At 41.9% G+C, this 15616-nt stretch overlaps 1 protein-coding gene across 3 annotated transcripts in view; it reads right to left on the bottom strand.

Moving 5' to 3' along the window:
- Window positions 1-15616, bottom strand: part of ARHGAP10 (Rho GTPase activating protein 10) — a 322621-nt gene that overhangs the window by 68875 nt on the left and 238130 nt on the right. The gene's annotated exons all lie outside the window — the stretch shown is intronic.

Here is a 15616-nt window from a genome sequence, read left to right as displayed (position 1 = left end):
AAGCAGAAAGAACATCATGAGAAACCTGCGTGCTGCTCCACAACCCAGCAACAAACAACGTCTGACTTGGAGTTCATTCAAGATCAACCTGAGCCAAAAATCACTCATTCCTTCACGTTTGGAGAATGGGTCATAAGCTTTTCATTTCTGTTTTCAGATTATGATTTCAAATTAAAATTTCTCATGCAAATTAAGAAAAAGCCATACCAAGTCATTGTATTTCCAACATTTCATTCCAAAACTAAATGAGCATTATTACTTTTACTAGGTACAGATCATGTCACAGCTCTTCATCCCCCAAAAAAGTAGCCAGAGATAAAACATTAAGCACAAATATCCCATTAAATTTCAGAGGGGTCTATTTATGCCAAATATGCTGGTGTCAATTTTCTTTTCCAAACTACATAAACAGAAACATATGACTGCAAATATTTTCACACGTTTAAAAATAGCCTATGCTCACAAAATTACCTATCCAGATTCCCATTTACATTTTTTTTTTTCATTAAAATGCTTTGCAGATTTTATCAGCTCATAATACCCTCTGACTACCCTGGGTAAGTCCTCCTTCCCTTTGAGGAACCTGGACTAGGAGTCCTGCGTGTAACTAAAATGCCATTTAATGCCAATAATTAAAAGGTGTTTCTTCTTTGCTAACCTTTTTTCTTTTTCTATTGAAAAAGAAAAAGCCACTTGTACTATGGAAAGACAAAAGAAAAACTTCATATAGAGGTTGATTGGCCATGGCTGCCAAGCCCTCAGCTCAGAACCTGCCCTCCCAACTACTTGAGATCCTCGGCCCTGAATAAAACTATAAAATAAAATACAGTGGAGGCATCAACCCAAAACAATCTGTGTTCCTTAGGTGGAAGCCGAAGAGAGAGCCAACTAGCATCACACAAAACGCACATCTACAATGCACAAAAAAAGGCAATGCCTGTACATCTCACTATTGTAAGGAAATTATTATTTATTCACTGAAATAAAAACAGGCACCTGACCTGTGATACAACTCGGGGTATCACTTACAGAAGAGTATCACATTTAATAATCAACAATGATGTTGGCGTCTTAATTGCACAATCTAAAAGTTCTCACCTAGAAACTATTATATACCAATAAAAACAAGCAATTTCAACAGAGCATTTGCTTTATAGTACCATACTGCCCCCTCATGTGTAAATGTAATAAAAAAAAAATCTCGATGATTGAGGACAAACATTTGCAAGTGTAAGTAGCACATTTCCATAGAATCTCTGCTCCAACAGGGTAGGCTAAAAAACAGCAAACAACTTCTCTGCCTTCAAAGGCCACTGCTGCCTACACTTTTGTCCACAGCTGGATTTGCTGCCATCTGCCATTGTTCTAACTGAGGACTGTTGGCGGAGTGGTGGGACAAGCGGAACAGTTTAGCTGAGGATACTGACAGAGGAAGAGAGAAGAAAAGATGGAAAATGTGAATGCCACAGAAGGAAGATGGCACACTATGAACAGCTCCTTGCCTTAGGGCTGATTCTTACAAATATGGCAGGTATTTCCAGAATTGGAGGCCCAATTATATGCACTGCAACCAAAGCATCAACAAGCAATGGAAAACTCCTTAGTGGGGATTCAGCACCAGACAACATACCCAGCAAATGCTCCTGAAACACTGAAAATGACTTCTCTTCCGCCACAGTGGGTACTGGGTAAGGGTGTGGGGAGTGGGATGTGGAGGCAGACCACCAAGTCAACCAGGACCCACAAGTGGAACTTGAGGCTACTGATCTGAGACCTTCCCAAAACCTCAGTCCAGATCCTCAAGCTGACCCCAAATGAAACAGTTAAAGCACTGTTTAGCTCAGGTCAGCTTATCTGGCAATGGGACTGGCTCTCAAGTTGTTTGATTTGACTTATATCTAAAATCACCTCAGGCAATTCTTTTTAGCAGGGAAGGTTAGCAAACACTACTTTCCATGCCCCCTCCATAACATTTTACACCTGTATCAGATGGACGAAAGTCAAAGTCAACACATGGAACAAACTGGCAGTGGACACAAAGAAACTGATTCCTTTTCAAGTACTAAAGTTTCAGAGATTCCAAAACATGTGCACTCCTTGATAAGATCTACATTGTAGCAAGATTTCAAGGAGTTCAACTAGGTCCAGATTAGTGAAGGTAGGAAAGCATATAAACAAACCTGAAACAGTGCTACCTTGCTTCAAAGTTTTACCAGCTCTGGAACCTTTCATGTATTTCTCACAAGTTTATCTACAATTCTCACATTCATAAACAGGGTTGTGGCACTTGTATCAAGTTATTCTAGGGATTAAAAGAGATAGTGCATATAAAAACCTCAACAGAGGGCTTGGCACTTAGTAACCAGAAATAAATGGTAGCCACTTGTTTTTGCAATACAATCACATACTCATAAGGTAAATACTGATCAAAATGAATTCAGATCCCTACAACTCCGCTGACTGGCTGTTCAAGAGGGTGCTAACCTCCTGAGATCTTAAACACTCATTCAAGTCCGTGCTTTTGGTAAAGTTACTCTGAAGTGTCCTGAAAAAAGACACTAAGCAATGTGCTAAAGGAAGGTAACAAACAGAACACACTTAAAATTCTCAAGTAATCTAGACTCAGACCATCACGTGTTTGTGTCTGTACCGTGGTACTGAAATTTCAGATTTAAACGACTTTCTAGCTCATTTACCACACTGAACAGTGAACAAATGCCTGCCTAGCAGGCGACAGGCTTTCTCAAAAGCACACCAATGTTCTCAGGAACCTTTGCACTCAGTATTTCTCAGTGTTTTATAAATGAGAAAAGTTCAGAAACAGGCATTTGGAATCCTTTTTCTGTACATTCATTCACAGGGCATACAGAATTACCAACTTAAAATTAGCTTTCCATATATTTATTGATTTTGAGCCCATCAAATGATTTCATGAGCCTTATATGGCATAAGGGCTAGGCAGTCCCTACTTCTGATTTAAAAAAAAAAATGGTAGTCTTCACAATGTAAAAACAGAATCTGAGCTTTCACTTCTGATGCCAAAGCTTCCATACCACATTCTACTACCAACAAATACATTTCTGTTATCTGCTGGGAAAGAGTAAAAATGTATCTACATCAACTCACTATCATTGCCTAACACGTGTCTTCCGGTACACTAACAGCAATTCTAATACCTCTTTCCTCTGCCTCCTCATTCCATCCTGCTTTTAAGCTACAAAATTATTCTATGACGCTTCTCTCTGAAACATCAGGGGTGATCTTAAAGGATATTTCTTTTAGATGTAGAGGAAGATGAAACAGTGAAACAAATATTCTGACCTGTTTTTTGAAATTACTATCTGACCTATTGGCAAACTGATTCTAGAAATTACAATTTAGCTTCTCATGCACCACCTTGTCAAGATAAGACATTACTGATATTTCAGTTCTGCAACCACCACAAGGATGCTAATAATAGCTCCTCTTATTCCTCAGGTCTCTTTTCAAGGTCTTTCAACTTCCCCAGCCTATCTAACACTACTACATTGATATTACACAATACCTTGTCCAAATTCAGACAAACTCATCTTAAGCAATACTCAGAATCTAGTGATGAAGTCTACTCATCACTTTCTCTTCCAGGATAAAAATTTCTCCATTCCACCTACATATTTGCAACAGAAGAAAAACTCAAATCAGAGTATCCACTGACAAAAAGCACAGCTCCACACGCTGTCAGGTGAGGCAGTGCTTGCTTATTCAGGTCCCCTGAGAGTGCCAGCACAAACAGAAGTCTGGCACCACAGCTTGAAGTCACAGGTTCCTCAGACACAACAAAGCAAATGTTGATGCCCATGGGACTCAGCCATGTGCAGAAACCCGAATCCTCATACTCTGCTGCCACGGGCCACATGTAAAAGCCACTGCACTTCCTCTTCCACAACAACTTTAAAGCAACACAGTGTGAAAACTGTGCTTTAGTATTCAAATCAAACCTGTAGCATCTGTAGCATCAACCAAATTAATACAATAGCATGAGTAAAGGAATTACAGGGATGCAACACTTTTAAAGATGGTTTTAAAGAAGAGGTCATTGGCCTTCCTGGTCACAGAAAGACACCTCTATCATCCAACCAGAGTTACGCCTAACGGGTCCTTGCTTGCAGTGTGTCGGACATTACAGCAAAGGCTCAATTTCCAACCAGTAGCATGACTCTCATGTCTATCTCAGGGTCCTCCTGTTCTACTGGCTCCACAGCCACCCACTTACACGAAGCCCCATTTATCTTATATCCTCTTTGTTGATGCTTTATCACACAGGTGCACTTCGATTCATCAACAGACAGAAGTTTATTAAGAAGGCAGAAAGGAAATCAATGCATATATTTCTAGGTAAGCATCTAACATAGTAAAGAGGGATAGAAATGAATTATTCGATTTTCTTTCTAAAACAGCATGATTACAAAATGGCCAAGTATTTGTTTCAGTTTCCGGGTCCGTGGTGTTTACACAAACACTCCTGATTATAAGGTGACTAAGGTGCCTCCAAAATGACTTGAATTTCTACCCACACCTACACACACTTCAGAGGTTAGAAACCATGTGAACAGTACACAAAGAGGGATGAAAACTTCCCCAGCTGTCCTTGAATCAGCAGCACTCCATGACTAAATATGGCCCTGTTCTACAACAATGAACTACAACCGACAAATCAGACTGAAAGTGAAATACCAGTTGGGTTCAGGCTTAAGGCTGGAAATAGTCGAAGGCTTCAGTTGGTTCTGGTTCATTAAAATTCAGAACCTCAGAGCTGGAAAGGATCCTGGTTATCCCTGAGGCCAACCCCGTTATTTCACAGTTGAGCAAACTGAGGCTCCTGTGGTTAAAGATTTGCTCTTAGTCACACTCCTCGGGAGCAGACTCAGATTACACCCAAGCCAGGGCCTCCAAGCCAGCTGCTATTTTCCATCTTGCTGGCTCTCACCTTTCCCCTCCAACAGAGCATTCTTTTAGCATGTACAGTTGGCTTTAAATATCATTGGCTCTCACAGCTTTAGAATCATCCTACCAACCAAATCAAATAAAAAATTTAAAAAATACATGGTATCTGGGGTGTAGGGAGGATTACATTTATGAACAATCAATTACAACTACTTACACAACATTTACACTATAATCAGTATTGCTAAGTCCTCAAGAGATTAAGTATACGGAAGATGTGCATGGATTCTATACAAACACCAGGTGGAACAAGAGCAGTTACAGATATTGGTGTCATTGAGGTCCTGGTACCCAAAGGTACCGAGGCAGATGACTATGTTTCCTGTTCAAGGAAGATTCTGCTCAAGTGTTGCAGTTTTGAGGGTAGAAGTACAGACTGAGGCACTGTGGGTTAAGCTGCTGCTTGGTACACCAACATCCTATTTCAGAGTGTTTCATTCAAGGTCCAGAACCTCTGTTTTCAATCCAGCTTCTGGCTAATGCACCTGGGAAGGCAGTGGAAGACAAGCCAAGTATGTGGACCTCTGCCATCCACACGAGATACCAACATGGAAATGGGATCAAGCAGTTGTTGGGGAACTCCAGCTAGTTCTTACAAGAGGACTGTTATAAATGACAGGCTTCTTGTCTGTCTCTCACATGCACTCCTGCCATGATGTCACTGGCCATGATGTGATTTGGCCATGGGAGCCTCATCTGAGCCAGCAACATGATCTTGAACTTCCAGAATATGAGTGAAATAAACCTCATTTCCTCATAAATACTGAATCTCAGACATCTCACTTCAGGAACAGAAAACTAACAGAGCAGGGTAGGGCAGCAGGTGGTTAAACGCCGATAAAATCACTTATGCCTTGTCAAAGCAACCATACGCAGAACCCGAAATTCAAGAAATCTACAGCAAGCTGATTTTTATGTTGATAAGTTTGTACTGCCCATAAATGATGTTACAAATAACCAAATGGCCTTAGGCAGAGAAAAAAAAAAAACAAGGTTCCCATCCCTGTAATGGTGGAACATATTCCCACAACTATGTACTTCTTAACCACAGGTGTGTTCAGTGCCCTGCTTCTCCCAGTGTTCAACAAAGACATTATAATTTTGAAATCATGCTGGGGAAATGGTATTAGCATTTTTTTACATATGCATGATAAAACTTTCTCCCAGTCTCTACTCATAAAAGGTGAACTTCTCCTGATTATGCCAAGGCAACATCACTCTCAGATTCATGGCGGGAACATAAATTTCCACGTAGAAAATGTTGTTGTCTGATTCACAAATCTTTAAAAACACTCCAGCTGCAGTTTTTACCAATTTTCACCTGCACACATTTGAGAAAACATGGCTCACAGTTTCCAAAATCAGAAGAAAAAACTTTCCAAAACACAGATGTAACTTTTGACTTTCATAACTCCAATATCCACTCACTCCTCACTAAGCAGAAGGCCAGTACCTGACTAGAATTTGCTTTAAGGCATCACAGTTTGCTTACAGGCAAACTGAAAGTCTGTATTTCAGCAATAGAAGCCTACAATAGCACTCATGAAACCCACTCCACATCAAGCACACTCCCACCCCCTAAGGACCCTTTTTCTCTCTTCCTCCTTCTGCCTTGGTTACAACTTCTTTTCAGGTCCATTTTCTTTTGTTCTGCCCCTGGCCCCAACCTTCTGCTTTCTGGGCCTCAAGTTTCCCAAGGCATTACTTGGTCCCAAAGCAGTCCAGAATGGCCACTTTGCACAATCCCTAAGGAGACTTCCCACACCATGGGCTAGTGTACAGCCAAATAATAAAGGATCATTTCCCAAAGATCACCTATGAAACTTACAAGATTCTCAAGGTGATTTTCTGGCTTTTTGGGGGGCTTGGGGAATACAAGTCATAGCTCCTAGTCAACTGAGTAGGCCAGAAAAACTATTCCTCTAAAGTAATGAAGTCATGGATCTATCAATTCATCAAAAGGAAATGTGTGAATTTTCATCATGGGGCAGAAACTACTTCTTGAAACTCTATCCGTATGCATCTACATTTTCATCAAAATCACTGGAATCATTTTCCAAGTATGCATGCCTGCAGGCATGGCTTATGTATGTGATACTGCAAGACATTTTCCCACTTCATATAGACCTAATAAAAAATAAAAATAAAATGCCTCAAGCAAAATCAGGTGGTCAACAGCACTGCTTTATGAGTGGCTACACAAGGATGGTTTATTATCATTATCCACATTTATTCACTGCTCCTTAAATATAGAGAAGAGCTGGTTTGTTTTTAGCGATAAAACTGTTTTTCCAAATTACAACTTATTCACGTTGGAAAGTGATAGCATACATTACCTTCCTCTTCAGAAATGTTGGTAAACATCCAAAAAAGCTCTCTGAAAATATAAAAAATCACCCATAATCCAACAAACATGTTTCTATCAAAACTTCGTTGATTGTTCTGCAAGGTCTCCCCTACCCTGCCTTATCTGAAACATGACAACAGTTAATACATTCAATAAAACCATATATGAACCTCGGACACTTAGAAGTGCCCATTGTCAAGAATCTAAAAACACAAAAGATATTATCTCTGCCGTATACATTAAGAATAAGTTTTACAGTAATGCTCAATTTCTAAACAAATTAGAACACAGCAAATTTTACCTTCCAATCCAATCGTTTGTAACCAGGATTTAGAAAACATTCAATAACAGCCTCAATACCTCCTGACTGCAAAATGCTGATCACAAAAAGAAAACCTGGCAGGCACCATGTGTGACAGTTTGAAAACAAGGCCAAAAAGTCGGACTGTCAGAGCTGCATCAGAGCTCTCCTCCACTGTTGTGGCATAGCCCCAGCCTCCAGGTTAGCCCAGCCCAGGCATCAGAAATGAGCACAGAAGTCCCCAAATGACTCTAGCCTACTGCCATTCCCGATTTCCCAGCTGAGGCCCCATACATCACAGAACAGACGCAAGCCAACCCTACCATAATCTCTTTGAAGCCTGCATAATCATGAAAATAACAAAACTGTTAGGTTTCTCAGCTACATTATGAAAAATAACCAAAATATCACCTTACCAAGTGATCTGTAATTTCACCAACAATGCAACAAACTGATACCGTGCATCTGCCTTCTAATGTGATATGCGCAGATCAACATCATGTATGTTTTCCCAAAAAACAAACTATGACTATAATCATGAAGAATCAAATCAGACATCAATTTACAAAACAACTATCCAGTGCACTTCAAAAGTGCTATGACACGAAAGGCAAGGAGAAACTATTCTAAAAGCCCTAATAGTTCAAGCTGCAATGCTTGCATCCAATGTGGGTGTTTATTCAACTCCCAGCTGCTCTACTTCTGATCCAGCTCCCTGCTATTGCACCTGCAAAATCAGTGGAGTATGCTCCAATCCTTGTCCACCTACACTTGGAAGGGAGACCTGGAAGAAGCTCCTGCCTACTGGCTTTAGGTTGGAACAGCTCCAACTGTTGTGGCCACTTGGGGAATAAACCAGTAAATAGAAGCACCCTCTCTCTCACACACACAACACACATTTGTTCTCCATCTTCTGCTCTATTTCTGCCTTTCAAATAAATAACAGTCTTAAGTAAAAAAAGAGACTACAGAGTCATGTCAATGATTAAATATGATCCTACTGGACCCAAAGTTGAAGACATTTTTTTTCTGCAGAAAATACCAACTGACGCCAGGTGAAGTGTAAGTATGAATATAGACTTCCCATTGCAACAGTGCTTCTCAAACATTTACACACATGCAAACAACCTGAAATATTATTTAAAATTCAGGTTCTGGTTCATGAGGCCTGGAATAGGGTCCAAGAGTTTCTATTTCTTTGAATGGCTTATTTTTAATTTACAAATCATTTTTTTAACAGATTCAACATAGTTTTAATAAAATTCTAAGAGCATAATAATATCTATCCCCTTCCCCCATTTCTGAAAATTGCGAATGTAGGGTCCAGATATAATAATATCCAGTTCACCAAGAGTTCTGAGATGGTTTGTGTTTTTAGGAGACACCTGTTCAGTTACCTAGTGATGAAGAGCCATGTCGTAAGAGAATCTGGACTCTGATGATGCAGCAAATACAAGCCATAAAAGGATCGTATTTCACAGAATATATGGTACTCAGATATTCATTGTATCACTGCTGCAATATTTCTGTAACTCAAATTTTTCACGAGAAATTTATCTAAAATATAGGTAAAAATACCTTTCAGGTATTGTTCTGATAGAAATGACACAGAGGAGCAAACAAGCAGTTAGGAAGATTACAAACAAGCACACAGTCCTAATAAGTGCGAAGACTCCAAAAATCCTCAAGCTAAATAATAATCACCTTTAAAGAACTATAAAACCCAATATACTTTCAAGATCCTAAGCTACTCAGAAATGGGGCAGGAGAGCAGAGAAATCTTCCATCTCCTTAGAATGTGTGAGGAAGACGTGAAGTATAACCTATAGGGAACATAACAAGTAACTCATAGACAACAGACTTGAATCCGCATTAGACAATAGTAAAACTACAAAGACATACAGGGGGAATCAGGAGCGATCCTGACAACCTCTTAACAGGAGGTCATGTGCACAGAGGAGGGAGGCACCCCAGCGAGGAGCAGGTGGACAGGAAGTGGCTTGTATTCCAACCCTGAGGACTCCCAGATCCTCACCAAGGACTATCAGGCACCAAGGACTACATCCCAACTGCTAAGGAGACCACAGGGAATTGGAGTGCCTTCACAAGCTGAGAACTCTGAGGTCACCCATCCCCATCTGGATCTCCCACATGGGATGGAAAAAGCCCAAATCCTTCCTTGCAGGATCCAAGGTCATCAGAACAACAGCCAGGAGCCCTAAGCAGTCCACAGAAACAGAACAGTAAAGTTCTTTTGGGACAGGGAAGGGAGCTTTCTCTGGTCATTGCTTAGTTCCAACTTTGGGTCCCCACCCCCTCTGGCAATGACTATCAGGATCGCTCCAGAACCCCCTCAAAACAAACAAACAAACAAAAACCAGAATAGATAGAGAACAACAAGAAAATCTTAGAATCAGACAGGAAACGGTCAGCGTGGATTCACATATACTTTACTAGGTAGAACACAAATGATAAATTACTCCTGACTAGGGTACTGAAGATTTCTCTGCACACTCCTCCTAAAACTGTTCTGCACCTCAACTGTTGACATATCTCTTGTTAGAGTTATAAACCAGTTTAGACCACCCTGAAAACTGCCAGGTTCAGCAAAATTATACTTCAACACTATACACTGCTAAATAGTAAAATGAAAATACACAAGACAGCTAAATAGTACCCTATTGCCATTTAAAGGTGTATAGAAGCTGGTTGTATATAAACTAAAATTGAAATGTCAATGAAGTAGTCACAGGAAGTGGTTAAGAACTTCCATTTGGGCTGGCGGCGTGGCCTAGCAGCTAAAGTCCTCACCTTGAACACCCCAGGATCCCATATGGGCGCTGGTTCTAATCCCGGCAGCTCTATTGCCCATCCAGCTCCCTGTCTGTGCCTGGGAAAGCAGTCCAGGACGGCCCAAAGCTTTGGGACCCTGCACCCACGTAGGAGACCCGGAAGAAGTTCCTGGCTCCTGGCTTCGGATCGGCATAGCATCGGTCATTGTGCTCACTTGGGGAGTGAATCATCGGACGGAAGATCTTCCTCTCTGTCTCTTCTCTCTGTATATCTGACTTTCCAATAAATAAATAAAAATTTTTTTAAAAAAGAGTGCGTAACTTGTCAAAATAAAGAAAAATAGATAAGTAAGTAAGTAAATAAATAAATAAAGGGGGAAAGACTGAGTAAAACTCTCACACTGAAAAGACACTGTGTAGTACAGGAAAAGGGGTGTGGTGGCATGGATAGTAGGAGCGTGGATAGAAGGTGGGGATTCCAAGTTATTCCATGGAAGGAACCAGAAAGATATTGTGAAGGCCACAGCAACAACTCTTTCCCAATTCTTTCATGGAAGAGAGAATGAATTTGATCCCATAGGTTAGTCAAGGCCCACAGGGTAATCTATATGAAGGCTCCCCCACTTTCTCTCTCCCTCTAAGATGTATTTATTTTTATTTGAAAGGCAGCTACAACAGAAGGGGGAGGTGGGAGATTCTCCATCTACTGGTTCACTCCCCAAATAGCCACAATGGCAATAGCTGGGCTGGTCCGAACTTGGGAGCCTGATTCCAGTCTACCACATGCATGCAGAAGCCAGGCACTTGCAGGGCCATCCTCTACTGCTTTTCCAAGTGCATTAGAAGGAGCTGGATGGGAAGTAGAGCTACTGGAGCTTGAACTAGTACTTACATGGGATGCAGCAATGCAGGCCGAGGCTAGCCTGCTATCCCATGGCACTGGGCTCTGCATGAAAGCATCTTAATCTCAATAATAGTGGCCATTTTCAATCAAAAAGTCTTTGTTGCAGAGCACTGTCCTAGCAGTTGTAAGGGTTGGATACTGTCCCTGGCCTTGTCCTGCTGTGTTAGTTGTAGCAACTCCTGACCCATGTGATCATGAAGATGCAAATGTCACCAGACACTGTCCAACAATCCTTTGGAACAAAGGCTGATCAAAGCTGAGATCAGCATTTACAGCACCGCTCCAACCCAAAAGAAACGTGTCTAGCAGTATGAACACCAAGTCAGCCTGGGCAGCAGTGGCTTCACTGTCATCAGTGGATGACATCAAACCAGGTACTGAATCATTTCCTAAGCAAGTGGTGCATCCAAGAAGTTTTCAACAGAATGCAAAATGAAGACAATATGTCTAGCAGTTCCTAGGAATGTTTTATAAAAGCAACTGCAGAGAGCAGTCTGGAGATCACATGGTTCCACAGCAGTAAGGGACAAGTCAATGGAGATAGCAAGGCCGGAGTGAGGCCACTGAGCGTCTTGTCTGACACGCTGAGATTTCAGACTGATCAGTAGTCCCACTAGGTCCAACGAGAGAACCCCTGGGCAACTGCAGTGTCTCCACCAACTGTGACCAGAAAGGCAGAAAATTCAAAATGAAGTCCACTGAGACTTGGAATGACACTCAGAGGCCACAGACCCAATGTTCAAACTTTAAAAACACTATGACGTGCAAGGGGGACTAACTCTGTATTGGATTCCACAGTCTGAGAACATGTAACAGTATGTGTAAGATGAATATTAGAGACAGGTGGAACCCTTCTGAATTACTGAAGTGACATCCCTTCTGGGCAGTCTAATTTGGGAGATGGTGAGTTCTGAATCACTCCAGTTTCACAAGGCAACACTGGGAGCTTCCCAAAGTGATTTACATATGCTGCGTGCAGGGATGCACTGGCCAGCCCACAAAACTGCAAGCAGGAAAATGCATACCCATTTCCCATATTCTCCTGAGTGATTCCTCTTGCTAACAGTCCTGCCAAGTTTACCGGTCACCCTAAGCAGCATAGATTAATCACTCCTCACACCATCACACCTTGCACTATGCCATCTCACTGATCACACTCCCGTAGGATGGTATTAACATGCCAAGGGGATTCTTAGGGCTTACCTGCAATAAATAACCACATCTTAGTAAGCCATGATTTCTGGTTTTCTTTCCAAAGAGTATCTCAGATAACCCCTAGTACACAAAACCTGCTATAATCTAAAACCTCACCATAAACACATCCTTTACAAACAAAATCACCATCATGTGGTCTCTTGCATGCCAACCCTTCCTTCTTCTGGAGACATGGAAGAAGATTTCTACCCAAGATGCTTATGGTTCCTTTTCTTTTAACTTACGAAGACTCACAGCACTTATAGGCATAGTAATTTTATTAACCTACACCCTCTATGCAAAAATAAACAAGCCAAGACAAAGTTCAGAAAAAGGCCCAAATGTTCTGCTCCTATGTATACGTGGGAAGGCTGAGGATGAACAGGGCAGAGAAGGTAGGCATTCTGGCAGGTAATTAGGACTCTCAAAATGCTATTCAAGCAGTGAGAACAATCTGAGAGGAAGATAACCAATGACCTGTCAGATCCTACACCATATTTTCATTTTCAGAACAAAGACTATTGCTTAAATACACACCCTTCAAAACTATTCCCTTTTCTGGGACAGGTGCCTGGAATAGTGGTAAGATATAGCTTTGGATGCCCACGTCTCATACCAGAGTGCATGGATAGGAGTCCTGGCTCGGTTCCCCATTCTAGCTTATTGCCAATAGATACTCTAGCATGTAGCAGGTAATGGCTCCCATCCATATAGGAGAGTCACACTGAATTAATCACTCCAGGATTCAAACTCAGCACTAATCAGGTTATTGAAGGCATTTGAGGAGAGAACCAGCAGATAGGAGATCCCTTGTCTCTCAAATAAATAGGTTTTTTTTTTTAAAAGGCCTGGTGCAGTAGCCTAGTAGCTAAAATCCTCACCTCACATGTGACAGGATCCCATTCCCATCCAGCTCCCTGCTTCTGGCCTGGGAATGCATTCGAGGACGGCCCAAAGCTTTAAGATCCTGCACCCATGCGGGAGACCTGGAGGAAGTTCCTGGCTCCTGGCTTCGGATCGGCATAACATCAGTCGTTGCAGCCACTTGAGGAGTGACTCATCAGACAGAAGATCTTCCTCTCTGTCTCTCCTCCGCTCTGTACATCTGACTTTCCAATAAAAATAAACAAATCTTAAAAGAAATGATTAGGTTCTTTTGCTTTACTAAATATATACATTCCTTTTTTTCCCCCAGGAGGAAAAAGATTCCCTTTTCCTCTAGAAGTCAGAAGGACAGCAGAAAGCACATTTAGCCAACAGTGGGTATATATTTGTTTACTTCTGCAGACTAGAACTCTCCACTTACTGCTTCATGTCACACCACCACTCCTCTCCTTACACTGGCAATCTGGACATGGCCAAAAGGCTTCACTGGGCTCAGTTGAATACTGGAAATGGTTGGGACAGAGGGACATGGTCCCGCCTGAATCCACTGGGTTCCTTTGCTCTCTCCACACCATGCCTGCTGTCTGGAAAGACCAAAATGCATCACAGGAAAAGCTAGAGCAGCCAGGGCTGAGCAGGCAGCTCTCTTCCAGGCCTCTCTGCCTGGGCTTCCTCACAGCTTGGCAGTCTCAAGGTAGCTGGACTTCTCACGCAGCAGCTGACCTAAGGAGGAGCATTAAACAGCAAGGATGGGAAAAACTGCTGGCCACTTCCAGCCATGGCTAAGGATCGCTTCTGCCACATGCCACTGATCAGAGCAAACTCAGAGCAGAGTGTGCCAAGGCCTAGGAGAAGATGCCACAGAACCCCAACTCCTGAAGGCCAGACTGGAGAATGTGTGGCCACCTTGAATCTACCACAGAGAGACCCAAATGCTAGGCTTTCACACAGGATACCATGGCTACATCTGGGTCTGAACCAACCAGTCCCAAAGTAACATCAAGACAAAAATGAATCCTGTAAAACACAATGTGTGACAAAGAGACCATAACCCAAACTTATCTCACTACTGGATCAAGTTTTTGTCGCTCAAGTACAAGACAACCACACATGGACTTCACTCATCAGGGAGATAGGCGCTACAAGAATGGAAGGAGCTCCCCACTGATTTAGGGAGGGCCAAGTATGTGCTGTGCAGAACCAGGCTGTATTGCAACACCCATTGGTTCCAGTGGAAGTCGGGGCTGAAAACAGAACCAACCCAGCAATTGCAACCACCAGCTGATCGGGGCGATGGACTGTGCTGGGCCCTGTACTTGCTGGTGCATACAAGAATCTGGTCTGGGAACACTCCAGACAAAGTTTCTTTGGAGATCTCCCCAGTTGAAATGCCGGACTCAGAACCCTAACCATGAAAGGACAGAAGATGGAACAAGTTAATCAATCACCTCAGCTATACGTTGGCAACAAAATACCAGGCAAATAGAGACGCTATGATGGACAATGTCAATCAGTGGATTTTTCAACGACCTCATCGTGCTTGGAGTGGCGAGATTGGCAGCGATTCATAACTGGTAAACTATCGAAACCACTTGAGTATCTCAGAGCATGCCCCACATGCGGGACTTGGGGTGGGTAGGAAACTAGGTGGGGCTTCTCCCTCAATATCCCCCTTTATCTCAGATACATGAAGGAAACAATATGGAAATAATAATCTTACCCTCTTTCCTATAGCCCTTGAATCTTTTTACCCAAATTAACTATGTTAAGATTGTCAAAATAAAAAATAATAATAATAATAATAATAAAAAAGAACGGAAGGAGCTCAAACTCACTGGAGCCAGACTTGCTACCACAGTTTTCTCCAGTTAAAATCTGGTATCTGGTCATTTCCAGCACACCACAAACATTGGTCAAACCAACCAACAGTACTTTTACACTCAGATTTAGAACAATTGTTTCTTTGGTAACATAAATATGGAGTGACTGTTTATTTTAGGACAATGAAGGCAATCACAAATAGGCCAATTTCTTCCTAAAAATGCCATCAATGATCACACTGACATATCTACAATACTAGAAAATCATTTACTCGAGCCTTTCTTCTAGCCAGTATTGAAGATTCTCCACCCCCCACAAAAAAAAAAAAAACCCTCTTCCAATAGTTATTTCACCTGAGGAGGAGAAAAAAAGGGGCAAATTTACATGCC

Source organism: Ochotona curzoniae, unplaced genomic scaffold, assembly GCF_017591425.1.
Source record: "Ochotona curzoniae isolate NIBS_2020 unplaced genomic scaffold, NIBS_Ocur_1.0 scaffold_4506, whole genome shotgun sequence".
NCBI classification, from domain to species: domain Eukaryota; kingdom Metazoa; phylum Chordata; class Mammalia; order Lagomorpha; family Ochotonidae; genus Ochotona; species Ochotona curzoniae.
This window is presented reverse-complemented; position numbering and strand designations above follow the sequence as displayed.